The following is a 12,147-nucleotide window of genomic DNA, read 5'->3' on the forward strand; positions in this document are numbered from 1 at the left end:
AGAGCATATATTTGCGAAACGTTTGTCCTACCCATGGTTTCAACGTAGAACGAGCCTTCTGCCAAGAACAAAAGAAACTAGACTACCAACATTGATAAATCGCGTATTATGTCAGAAAATGACGTTTGACTTCGTTTTAGGCTGGGCTATAGCCCACTTAAACGGGACCCAATTAAAAACGAAGCCGCATCTAAAAGATAGTGCTAAACAACCGAATTCGAACTGTACATATATTGACCAATGATGGTGCACTGCTTAATTGCAAACTCATTTTTAAGAAGGACAATTCTATCAATGCAAATAACAGGGTTGGGGAAATCCCTTCAATAAAAAGTAATTAATTTCAAGTGAAATGTGTTCAACTTACCGCATCGGAGGCCCGATCTCACACGGCGATTGGGCCACGATCAGCACGATCGTCTCCGCAACGACGAATCGTCCAGGTCATGCGGTCGTCTCCTCCGCGGCGCATTGGCGGCCTATCACCACATACCGGCGAGGTCATCGCGATCATTCCTTGCCTCCGTCGTCTCCTCCGTGACAGCCACTTGTTCGACTCCTGATCATCAGCACGTCGTTCAACACCTCCGGCTTCCGCCAGCACCACCGCCACGCTACTCACGGAAGCGCGGTTGGTAGACGCCGTCCTCTTGGGTGCATCCTCTCCCTCGGTTCCCGTGCTCCGCTGTTCTCCATCCGGATTCGGCTTGGTGGGCTTCTTGCGCTGCCGGATTTGGTTGAGCTGCGCAGCTGAGCGTCCCATCCCCCACCGGACGATCTCTCCAGGAATCTGCCTCACGCCAAACGTTCACGTTCGCTGAGCTTTAGCCTGCATTTGGCGATTTCCTCCGCTCTTCTTCGTAGCCTCTTTCCTCGCGGGCGCGTCTCTTCTCTCGGAACCGAGCCTTCTCGTCCTGATGCGCCGTTCTGGCACGTCTTTCACGCTCATGCGTTCCTCTTCCTGCCTTGCTATGCGATTTCCTCCTCGCCCGGCGACGTTCTTCCTTTTTTTTCCTTTTCGCGGAGGCCATTTCTGGCGGCGTCCTCGCGTCGCTCAATAAACTCGCGTTCGGTCAGACGCGCGTTTGCCTCTTCCTCCAGGGCGACATTGACGGCCTAAGTTTCTCGCAAACTGGTTTGCTGCGCTCGCCTTCAGCTTCTGCCAGAAGATTTCCGCGTCGCGGTTGCATGCGCTATCAAAGCGCTCCTTGGAGCAGCTTCGGCGTTCTGCCGTTCGGCGATGGCCGCTTCGATGCGAGAGGCTTCCTGTTTTTCCCAGAACTGCTTATCCTGAACCGTTTGTCCTCGAAGGTACTTTCTCGATGAGGGGGATTTCCTCCAGGCGTTTGGCCCGCTCGAAAGTAATCGATCTTCCTTCTCACTGCGATTGAAGATTTGTTGTCGTGGGCCTTGCGTTCCTTTTGGCGTTCTCCGCTCCTTGGCGCGATCTCTTCGGCGTTCAATCTTCTTGATGTCTTCCTCGTCGAATTTCTGAGATCTTTTGACCGGCGCCCCGTCTGCTTGATTTGAATCGATCTTTTCCTTCTGTTGCGCTCCTGATCATCTGGACTTCCGTTCTCGTAACGTTTGCGTTCGCGTTCTCATTTTCCTGCTCCAGACGAAACGCTGTTCGGCGAGTTTATGCTGGCGAGCGAACTTCCCCTAGTTCGCCGAGAAAGTTTCCTTCTCTTCACGCTCGAGATTCACCCCTCGATGTATTCCTTGCGAATCTTCGATCTTCATTTCTGACGTTGGAGAATGCGCTGATGTTTCCTTGACCATGTTTTCTTCGTAGCTTTTGACCATCTGAGCCCGGAGAACGATCGCGTTCGGCTTGTTCCGGTTGGGGTGATCGTGGCAATGGCACGAATGGAAGGACAACGGACATGTTGACCAGTTGGGAGCGGACCTGTTCCGAGGCATCGATTGAAGCGTGGGACCATCGGGATGATCCTCCCGTTGCTTCTGTCAGATCCTTCCGAAATGACGCAAGGTTGCGGTGATCGATCGTGTTTGCATGTCGGTTTGTGAAGCAACCACAGTCCACAGAATACGCTCCAGGTAGAAGCTGTGGAGAACTTGGCCCAGTGCAAGAAACGAGAGAATTCGATCGACTGGTAACCTTGGGAACCTGACGGACCCAAACGCACCAGGGTGACATCCTGGCAGGGCCTGATGTACTGAGCGTAGGGATTATCTCCATGCACGGTGATTTTCCTGGATGATGTTTTTGGACAACGTTCGCAAGAATTCACGGATCGAATTCCACTGCCGAGCCATTGTAACAAGTTCTGGAACTGCGGGAGCGGCCAGTTGGAGGACATTCAAACGGAGCACATCCTTCAGCACGAAGCACGGGTTGGTGGCTGTGTGCAGTCCAAGCAGAACCGCAAGCCTTCTGGGCCTTCTGCCAGGGGGCTCTTGTCGGTTTCGATTGAACGATCAAACTCCGGATGAGCCGAACGGAAGTGGAATTGGCCAAGGTGGCAACAGAACGTGGGAAAAGTATTCGCTGGATCTCCTCTTGAGTGACATTCTTCTTCATGTCACGGGACAGCTGGAACAACTTTCAATAGAGCAGCAGCGTGGAACAGTTGACATTGCCGGCCTTCAGAACACCATGGCCAATTTTTGATAGTAAAGGGCCATTGTCTTCGGCTGGAGTCTTCTTAGAACAGTGTCATCAGCCCGTGGATGTCCTCGTATCAGCCTTAGAAGCTTCCAGCCACAACTCCATCTGGAATGGGTTCAGTCCCAGCGGTTTAGACGGGTGTCCAAGTTCAGCTGCTGGGTCTCCGGCTTCGGAGATGCTCAATTGGCCGTTCTGCCGAGCTCCCTTGCTAAATGTCTTCCAGAGCCTTCCTCAACTTCTGCATAGCTTCCGGGAATACTCCATCTTCCGGTTGTACTTTCAACAGATCCGAAAGCCATCTTTGGCATTCGTGGTACAGATCTCGCAATGGGAAGTTCACCTTCAGCAGTTCCAACTGACGTAGCTTTCCCACAGAACTTGAACCGCACGGCAGCAGAATCGTTCGATCCGACGGTCCTGGGCATGATACCTCGCGCAAACCGCGCCTCATCAGAACGATCCGCGTGGCCAAATATCCCAGTACGTCAATGTCAAGTAGGCCTGGACGATGCTGCTGGGCGCTTCCGTGCGTTCTCGCCATCTTCAGATAGCCTCGATGACGTTCTCCAGCGCTCACATTCACCAGCTGGACCATGTATCCGAATACGTGGAACAGCCCCTCCTTGGCAATGTGGGACTTCTTCAGCTCCACGCAGAGGGTCCAGATACTTTGAACATAATCGGCTCAATCACCGAATCCGACCAGGTTGTAGGTCCTTTCTTGATGCGGAACACCCTCTGGAGGGTGTCCAGGACGGGCGCGCTTCCCACTTCGATGAATTCTGAAAATAAATGAGAAAGATTAGGAATGAGAGCATCATCAAGACAGCCACATAATGTGAAACTTTAGTGACTGAAATGATCAAAATAGTGACGCAAAACTAAGATGTGAAAACTAAAGAACTATTTGGTCCAACAAATTCTACTATCGTAAATCCCATAATCCGATCCTCTGGGGAAATTTCGGTCATTCAAACTTTAACACACAAATAGCACCATCAGAAATTCACTTGAAACGAAGCGTCATTCAAAACACGTCGGTTCGTCCGCAAAATCTATCCAGAGATTGACTCCAAAGATCTCAATGACTTCGTTATGTACATCTTAACAACTCAGCAGCATATTTTTTGCTAGATTAATTCCAAAAACCCATTAGGGGAGACATAGCTGTATACGTGGGACACTTTTTGTTTCAAATTTAATAATTATTTTTGGGTGGATTTTTACTAATTTCCAACGATTGAACAAGCGACAACAGATCAAATGACTTTTAATATCTTTAAACATTACCTTTCAACTATCACACAATGTTGTACAAATGTGCATTAATTTGTAAGTGTCCTCTAATGTTCCGGACCCTAAACTCCCATTAAAATAAATTACGATAAGAACTTCCATATTCAGTCATCGGCAACTACCTGCATTAAATCGCGCAATATGAAAGAAAATTGTGTACACTGTCCACACTATTATGATCACCTCATCACGATTATAGTCACTCCATTCTACATGCAATTGAAATGAACATGACCCATAATGCACGAATTCATTATTTGACGTTTGAGCGGTGCCGTCCCAAGTAACCACGAAGCTGTATATGAATAAGGTACCGCGGGGCAAGTGGGTAAATGGGGTAAGTGAAAACAATTGATATATTTTACTGAATATGTGAATTAAACGTTTTAAACTTATGCGTAAACCTTTGAGGTCATTGAGAACATTACGATAGGTAAAAGATTTCAGAGATTTTTAGCATTATTGCATAATAGAGTGAAAAATTGTTAACCTGTCAACTGTTACTCCGTAGCAAAGTTGGCGGCGTACAATCTTATTTTAATATTTTCAGTGGAAAAAAGTTGCGGAAAATAATTTCCTGTACCACTACTTAGTTGTACTCTGTGACAGTTTCAAACTGTAATAAAAAAGTTTTAGAAGTAATACGACGTATACCTAAAAATAACTAAATTTGAACACCGTCAATTTTCTTATCAGGTGGGGCAAGTGAAAAGTTTATCATTAGAGATTGAATTTGTGTTTTCTCTTTAAGTAGCCATAAGTAAACATGGTTCGCAATTATCATAGAAAAACATAACGTGCTGATAATTCAAGAAACACTATACTCAAGCGTTAAAAGCTATTAGAAATCATGGAACTTCTCTAAAAGATGTTTCTAAACATTACAATATTAATATGTCTACTTCGGGCAGCCAATTAAAAGGAAGACGTTGACTGAAAAGTTTGCAATATTAGAGAACACACGGAAATCTCGTAGAATGTCTATGTAAAGCTAGTTCAAAACATAAAAAATGGGGTATAGGTCTATCCACATAAAAAAGACCATTAATACGTTTTTGAAGGATTCCGTTTGATTTTTCCCGAAGAGTTATTCGACTTCTCAAAAACAAATAACGAGCGGTGGAAATTCTACAGAGCAGAAATGCAATTGCTGTCCTACACACTTAATTCAGAATGCCGAATCTCGACTAATTTTAACCGAGATCCGCACAGCCGAGTAGTCGGCAAACAAATTTCCTGGGATCTCAGCAAACAAAAGCCGAGTATCAGTAAATCGTGCTTCGTTGCTAAGCAACCGGACAATTTGTTAGGCTGAGTCTCGGTTAAATTCGGGAAACCGAGATTCGCACAGCCGAGCTCGTGAAAAAAATATAAATGTGTATAATGTAAGAACTAACATTGGAAATGTTGCAGTTATAATGTTGTCGAATTCATTTCAACTAACATAACTGAACAGAAGAAAATTGAAGTGAAAAGAATAACATTTCCTTTGTTTATATGTTACTTATGTTATTGTTCATTAGGAAGCCTTAACAAGTGTTAAAGGTAATAGAAATCGTGAATATAACTGTTATGTTTTTGAATTTATTGTTCAAAACGGTAAACTTTTCACTTGCCCCACTTTTGGGGCAAGTGAAAAGTAAGGAGACATATTTCAAAAACTTTTTCTGTATTTTTTCTTCAATTGTTTATAAAAATCAATTTCAGCATGCTGCCTATATATGGTGGGAGTCAAGCTAAAAATATACACAACCTCATTTGTTTCAATTTAAAGTATCTAGAATTGGAAGAATCTCAACTATGCGAATTCCATTACCCACTTGCCCCACGGTACCTTACTTTATGTTTGCTCTATAGTGTGCTATCAGATTTTGTTTTAAAGTAACATAACCTTTAAGAGCTTTATAAAGCATAATTAAGTGGGAAAGGGCCCCACAACAACCAAATTAATGAAATACTTGGTAAAGCAGTTTTAATGCACAAGCCCTACTAAAGCATTTATGTTTGTATATTTAGGGTTCATGATGTATATTAGCTTCAGGGTGTCCATTCAAAATCAGTTTTCCAATTCCCGGATTTTTCCCGGATGCCTAAATTTTTAAACCAAGCTACATCAAGATCCTTCAACTTGAAATTTTCCACCAACTTTTACCTTTGTCAGTAAGAGCTGATATTCGATTTGAAATCTTTTCTAGGAAGGCCTTACAAATTATACGTAATACATGGCCCATAACCCTAGAAAAAATCATAATCTAGGAAGGAAGTAGCTGAAACGATATCTCGCCAAAAGAACATTTCGACATAAATTTTTCGTAAGGGCTTATCTGCATTCATCGATTTTCTTCCTTCATCCATTATTGCAGAAAATTGATTTACTTTTTGTAACATGTTTTTGTGCTGTAGGAGAAATAATAACTAAGTTTCATGAACAAGAAATATTTAAGATTTATTTTGGCGAAGTTATTAACGAAAAAGAGAATCGATGACGAAAAAGAGCTCATATCAATTGGGGATGAACCTGCCTACGGCAGAAAATCCCTTCAATAAAAAGTAGGGTAAATTATGTATTTTGGACAGGCTAAGGATATGTCTGAAAACGGCGATCGATTAACTGCCTTAGATACTAATATTTATTACGTTATGATACTTATATGCTTAATGTATCATTGTTTTTGAGTTTCTGGAGAGAAAAAGCTTACAAACTGTAGCAATAGGTGCCAAAATAGCGTTGATTAATTGCCTGTCTGTTATACATTTCGGACATCAAATATACATTTTGGACACCCTCATGTGAATATAATTTGGACAGGGGCGTTATCTCATTATCTATTCAATGGTTTCTTAAAAGGATGATCATATCATAATGTTTGAAGAGTTTGCATGTGACTTGAGCATTTTTTCGCTTATTGGATGTGTATATTGGTGATAATCAATAATTTCATTTAATGCAAGCAAATATCATCAGATCCACGAAATACGCCTGCAAGTATGCATGCATGCGACATTCCAGTGCGTTTCATCAGATGGCCAAATTATATCAACTGAACAAAAACCGTAATCTATTTTGGACACCACCTCATTTATGCCTTATATACTAATGTTAAGATTTTAGATGAACTTAGCTTCAATTTTAGACATATTTTATCATATTACCCGCCTTTAAACTTTTTATGAATGCCTATTCTGAGCGCTATTATTGCGTTTAAAGTATGTTCTTGAAACGTACATCGTCTTGCATTCGTAGGTTTCACAGGTGTTCTTTTGATACAATTTACAATTTTGGTATTTTTGAAGCTAATTTGTAATTGTTATGAAATTGGCCATCATTAATAAGTAGCAAAGTGTATTAATAATGCAATACATGATTTTCCGTACATAAATTCCTCATCATCTCATTGTAAATGAGCATAGAAAAGCAGCCTGTCCAAATTATATGCATGTCCAAGTTATATACGTTACCCTAATTCAATTCAATTCAAATTCGTTCATATCAATTGAGCAACAGTGAATCGTTATTCCTTTATTAAGCATATTAAAAAATGACTTAAATCCATAACAAGCATCTTTGAAGCAATCCATCTACCCAAGAATACTTAACCAAGCCGTAATCTATATAAATAAAAATGGATTTTTTTTTGTATGTCACGAAATGGCTTACTAACGGGTCAGCGGATTTGAATGATTCTTTCTCAGTTTTGTTCGTCAAGGGTTCCGACGTGTTTGTATGTATAAAATTCCCAGGATATTCACCGGGAAAGTTGAAAAAGCGAACGAAACTGTCATTTTATATAGGACGATCAAAAGCGTTTTTCAAACAGCCTACTTGATGGCAAGCGAAGTTTGCCGGGACCACTAGTCATGAATAAGAATCTCCAAAAATCCACCATACAGAAAAAAATAATCATAAAACGACCAAGGCGTTTAGCAGTAAATCACCTAGATCTCCCAAGAAAACAGATCGACAATCTTTTTAGATTACCTTGCTACCATTAATATCATTAATATTTCATTAGATCTGCTTTGAATTTGCTCAATATGCCGCCAGAAATCTTTACAGCTCACAAGAAATCGATATCATTTGCTAGAAAAAAATGCCAAAAATCTCAACACGGAACCAACGATTTTTGAATGTTAGGAATACTAGAAATCGTTAACTATTCCTTTAGCATCTTACCAAAAGTTATTCATAATGCGAAGTTTGAGTTGTCAAACAGTCGTGTATCTTGTGTCAAAGCACAAGTCACACAAATTGATAGTGAAAACTTTTCTGTTTTGTCCACGGAACAAATATTTTTCCCGTGGTTCTACAATTTCCCGGGTATTTCCCGTATTTTCCCCGGCCAAATGGAATTCCCGTGTTTTTTCCCCGCTTTTCCCGGATATCCCGGATGGATGGACACCCTGTACTTAAATAATGTATGTTTAGGGCTTGCGTTAAAAATAAACAAAACAATGAATCCATTGGCTACCTTTGGATTTCTTTACCATATCAATGATTTTTTTTTTGTTGGAATCAGGATTCGAATCCACAACTAGGGTGATGGTGTACTGGATGCCTGGCGCGTTGGTGTCCTGTGCTAAAGCTGCTGATGTGATAAGGTAAGATAAAAGTTCCTTATTAACGAAGCCACTGTGTGTGTTAACATTACTATTCGCCCAGTTATTACGAATAGAAAGAATTCTCTTCGGCGATTGATTTCCTTTCCTCACCAAATGAAACATCAATAGAAATCACCATTCTTTTTCGTAGAGGAAATAACAGAACATACCCCACAAAACAAAGCCCTAGCGCATTAAACAGATTTCAGGGGAGAGAAATTGATCGACATTTCCTCTCGCTCCTTATGAATAAAAGAGTCTCATAGATAAATACAACAATTTTGAATGAATACATATATCCTTAGATCATGCAATGGGGGTTCGAGATGAAAGAAAGTCATTTCATTATTCTTCCATATCCCACAAAACGTAATGAGCGAGTGCGAACGTGCTCGATCGTCTTACTTATTTATTACAGATTCGAGTGTGTTTAATGAGGTTATGTAATCTTATATGACAGCATAACTGTATATTCACTCTAAACGCTTAGCATAATGCTATATTAAAATAATGCTACAAAGCATTTACAATGTTAATCAAATGCATCATTGCTTGACAGTTATTGAATAAATGCATGATAACATTATTAATGCAAAAATGTTGACTTTCGACCAAATTAATGCAATAGTATAATGCTTGTGGTTACTTGGGGTGTTATCTATGTGGCTATAGGCCAGGAGAAGTGGATGAACTTGTCATTCATTTTTCTGTCAATTCTCATACAAAATATACTTTTTCTCTGACATAAATTCACTCTAGGTGAACCATTTCCCTGGCCTATGGCAACGAGTTAATATGCCACCGCTCAAACGTCAATCTAGTGAACTCGTGCATCGGTTCATAGTGGGTAACCTATGATACTGTCAGTTTTTTTTTGTTATTAATAGTGTCAACTTTTTTGTCAACCCAATTTTTATTTTCGATCTAAATATCATTTTCGGTATCTAAAATCGATCTAAACACGTTTTGGAAAATGATTTATTTTCATTCGCAAATTTATGAATTTTGGTTTTTGATTTTTCTAATTTTTATTTTTGAACATCCCTGTCCACACTACTGGTTATTCCGGGAGTTTTGCTCGAGAGAAATAAAAGGCACGTTGCTCTTCTCGGTTACTGACTCAACAATGACAATGTTCGTTTATTTAGCATTGGATGACATTTATATAAAGCAATGGGCGCTTCTGCGCAAAATATCGATTTAATTGTTAACATCCTCCCCCCGGTTGGCACACAGTGTCCAACAATCTCACAGGGCGTTATCCTCAATCGGTAGAACCGCAATCTTTCCGATCGCCCGCTTCACCAGTAGATGTCCTCACCAGGGTTGTTATTAGTCGCCGGATTCGACAGACTATCAGTGACGGTGACGAAAAATAAAAAGTTTTCGTCACTACCTCAGCTCAGCGCAAACTTAGACGCCCAACTACCAGCAACCAAGCACCTCGTCGCGACGAAAAATCTTTGCCGTTTCTCTCTGTATGTGTTTTCGTTGAACATGTTCAGCTTGAATGGAAAGGCAGACAACTTATCGGTGCCAATTGGAAGGCCGACCAAAAAAGGAACTCGCAAAAAAAAAAATCTGCGCGCTTCCGGAGTTGAACAAAAAACACAGAGAAACAGACGTAACACTTAGAACAAATCGCGATCAAAATCATAGTCGCGAAAACATGTACGCCCAATACTAAAAACACTGTAGGTGGCCGATGGACCGACAGGTGGCGTTAGTGTGTAAACGTCAAACACGAACAAAAACGACGCGAGCGCTGCCTGTGGTCGATTGACCACCTACCATATATTCAAATCGATCGTTGAAAAGTTGATCGATGGACAGCATTGAGAGTGTGACGTCTGTTTCTCTGTGAAAAAACCCTTAGATTATCGGTAGTACGCGCCTACCAACAGGGCTAACACAACTTCTTGGTAAAGTGCTTGCCCAATTGCTAACACAAGACACCTTGTTGACTAGTAGTTTGTAGCTCAGACTCTCTTTGTCTGCAATTGTGCGCTCGGTGACGATTAGAAGCTTATGTTGGTTCAGAGCGGAGGGGTGACGGGAAGAGTGACGAAAAATATTACTCGTGGACTTTTTGCGGCTTTGTTTCGTCGTGGTCTCCTTGCCAGTCATTGAAGACAAAGAAAATGACGATCTTTTACGCACTGAATATTTTTCTCAATTTTTCGTCATCGGTCAGTGACGAAACCGATGGTTACCAACCCTGGTCCTCACAGTGACTACTCGAACGATATTGTCTGAGCCAGGATGAATCTGCACAATCCGTCCGAGACGCCATTGCTGTGGCGCCATGTTCTCTTCTCGCAGGACTACGAGCATTCCCGGCTTGATAACCAACTTCTCCTTTTTTTTGGTTTTGTTTTTTTTTGAATGGTATTCAGTTGGAGCTGCCTGACAGCTTAACTTGTCAAGGCTGAACCCTCGGTCTGGCTTTTGCCAAGTTTCCCCTCTACCAGGACCAATACTCAGACGGACTAGGCAATGGCGCCCACATGAACACTGTTTTTTATTAGTATTGTGACGTGGTAGTTTTTGAAAAGTACCCATATTCCCTTGCTTCTGAGAAAAGGAAGCATTATGAAAATCAGCAGCTCCATTAGAATTTGTTTGAAATAGTAGTGCATTACTAATACTGTCTAGTCGAAATGGTTTTGAATAATTTGTCATTCAAGTGCTATTCTGATTACCGTAATCCGGGATAACATTGATCAGCGGGGTAACATTGATCGGGATGACTCATCTTGTTAAACGTTCAAATAAAGATTTATTGATGAAGCATTTTCGAACCATGAATGGTGCCTTTCTTTCGTATATTCATAAGCTAATGATAATCAAGGTTTTTGCCAAAATTGCGTTTAGTTCACGCGCAAATTTGTCAACTTTTTGAAATAATGATTTCTATCATTTTCACTGACACTACCGAAAATTCATGTCTCACATGAGTTCTGCAGACGATGTGATCAAGGAAAATGCGGGTGTTACTAAATATGGCATCGCCGAAAACGATTCCGTTGTCAAATCTTTCATAAGTTTATTCATTTAGGCAACATTAACTAAATACTATTACGAATGTAGAATTTCCTGAGGAAATTGCCTACTTTTAGGCGTATTACGTGGTTCAAGGTGTTTTTAATTTAGAAATAACTCAAAAAGTAAATGACTTGTAAGGGTTTGGTCTTCATATTCGGCTTCAGGGGCCCTGATTTTAGTAAGTAATGACATTTCCAATATAAGCGAACGTTGTTTACTTGGGTGATCAATGTTACCCCATATCAGCTGAATCAAAAAATCACTTAAAACATTTATTTAAACATGTTTAAATCTTTCGAAAAATAAAATAAAGTACATAGCTAGGAGCGGTGGGTGCCAGTACTTTTTTTTTTTTTTTTTTTTTTTTGTATGGTATTCAGTTGGAGCTGCCTGACAGCTTAACTTGTCAAGGCTGAACCCTCGGTCTGGCTTTTGCCAAGTTTCCCCTCTACCAGGACCAATACTCAGACGGACTAGGCAATGGCGCCCACATGAACACTGTTTTTTATTAGTATTGTGACGTGGTAGTTTTTGAAAAGTGCCCATATTCCCTTGCTTCTGAGAAAAGGAAGCAT

The 12,147-nt window shown here is 41.1% G+C and overlaps 1 pseudogene; it reads right to left on the reverse strand.

The window, feature by feature from the left end:
• Positions 1-969: 969 nt before the first annotated feature.
• Positions 970-12,147, reverse strand: part of LOC110680327 — a 44,717-nt pseudogene continuing 33,539 nt past the window's right edge.

Source organism: Aedes aegypti, unplaced genomic scaffold (genome assembly GCF_002204515.2).
Source record: "Aedes aegypti strain LVP_AGWG unplaced genomic scaffold, AaegL5.0 Primary Assembly AGWG_AaegL5_hic_scaff_1198_PBJ_arrow, whole genome shotgun sequence".
Classification (NCBI taxonomy): domain Eukaryota; kingdom Metazoa; phylum Arthropoda; class Insecta; order Diptera; family Culicidae; genus Aedes; species Aedes aegypti.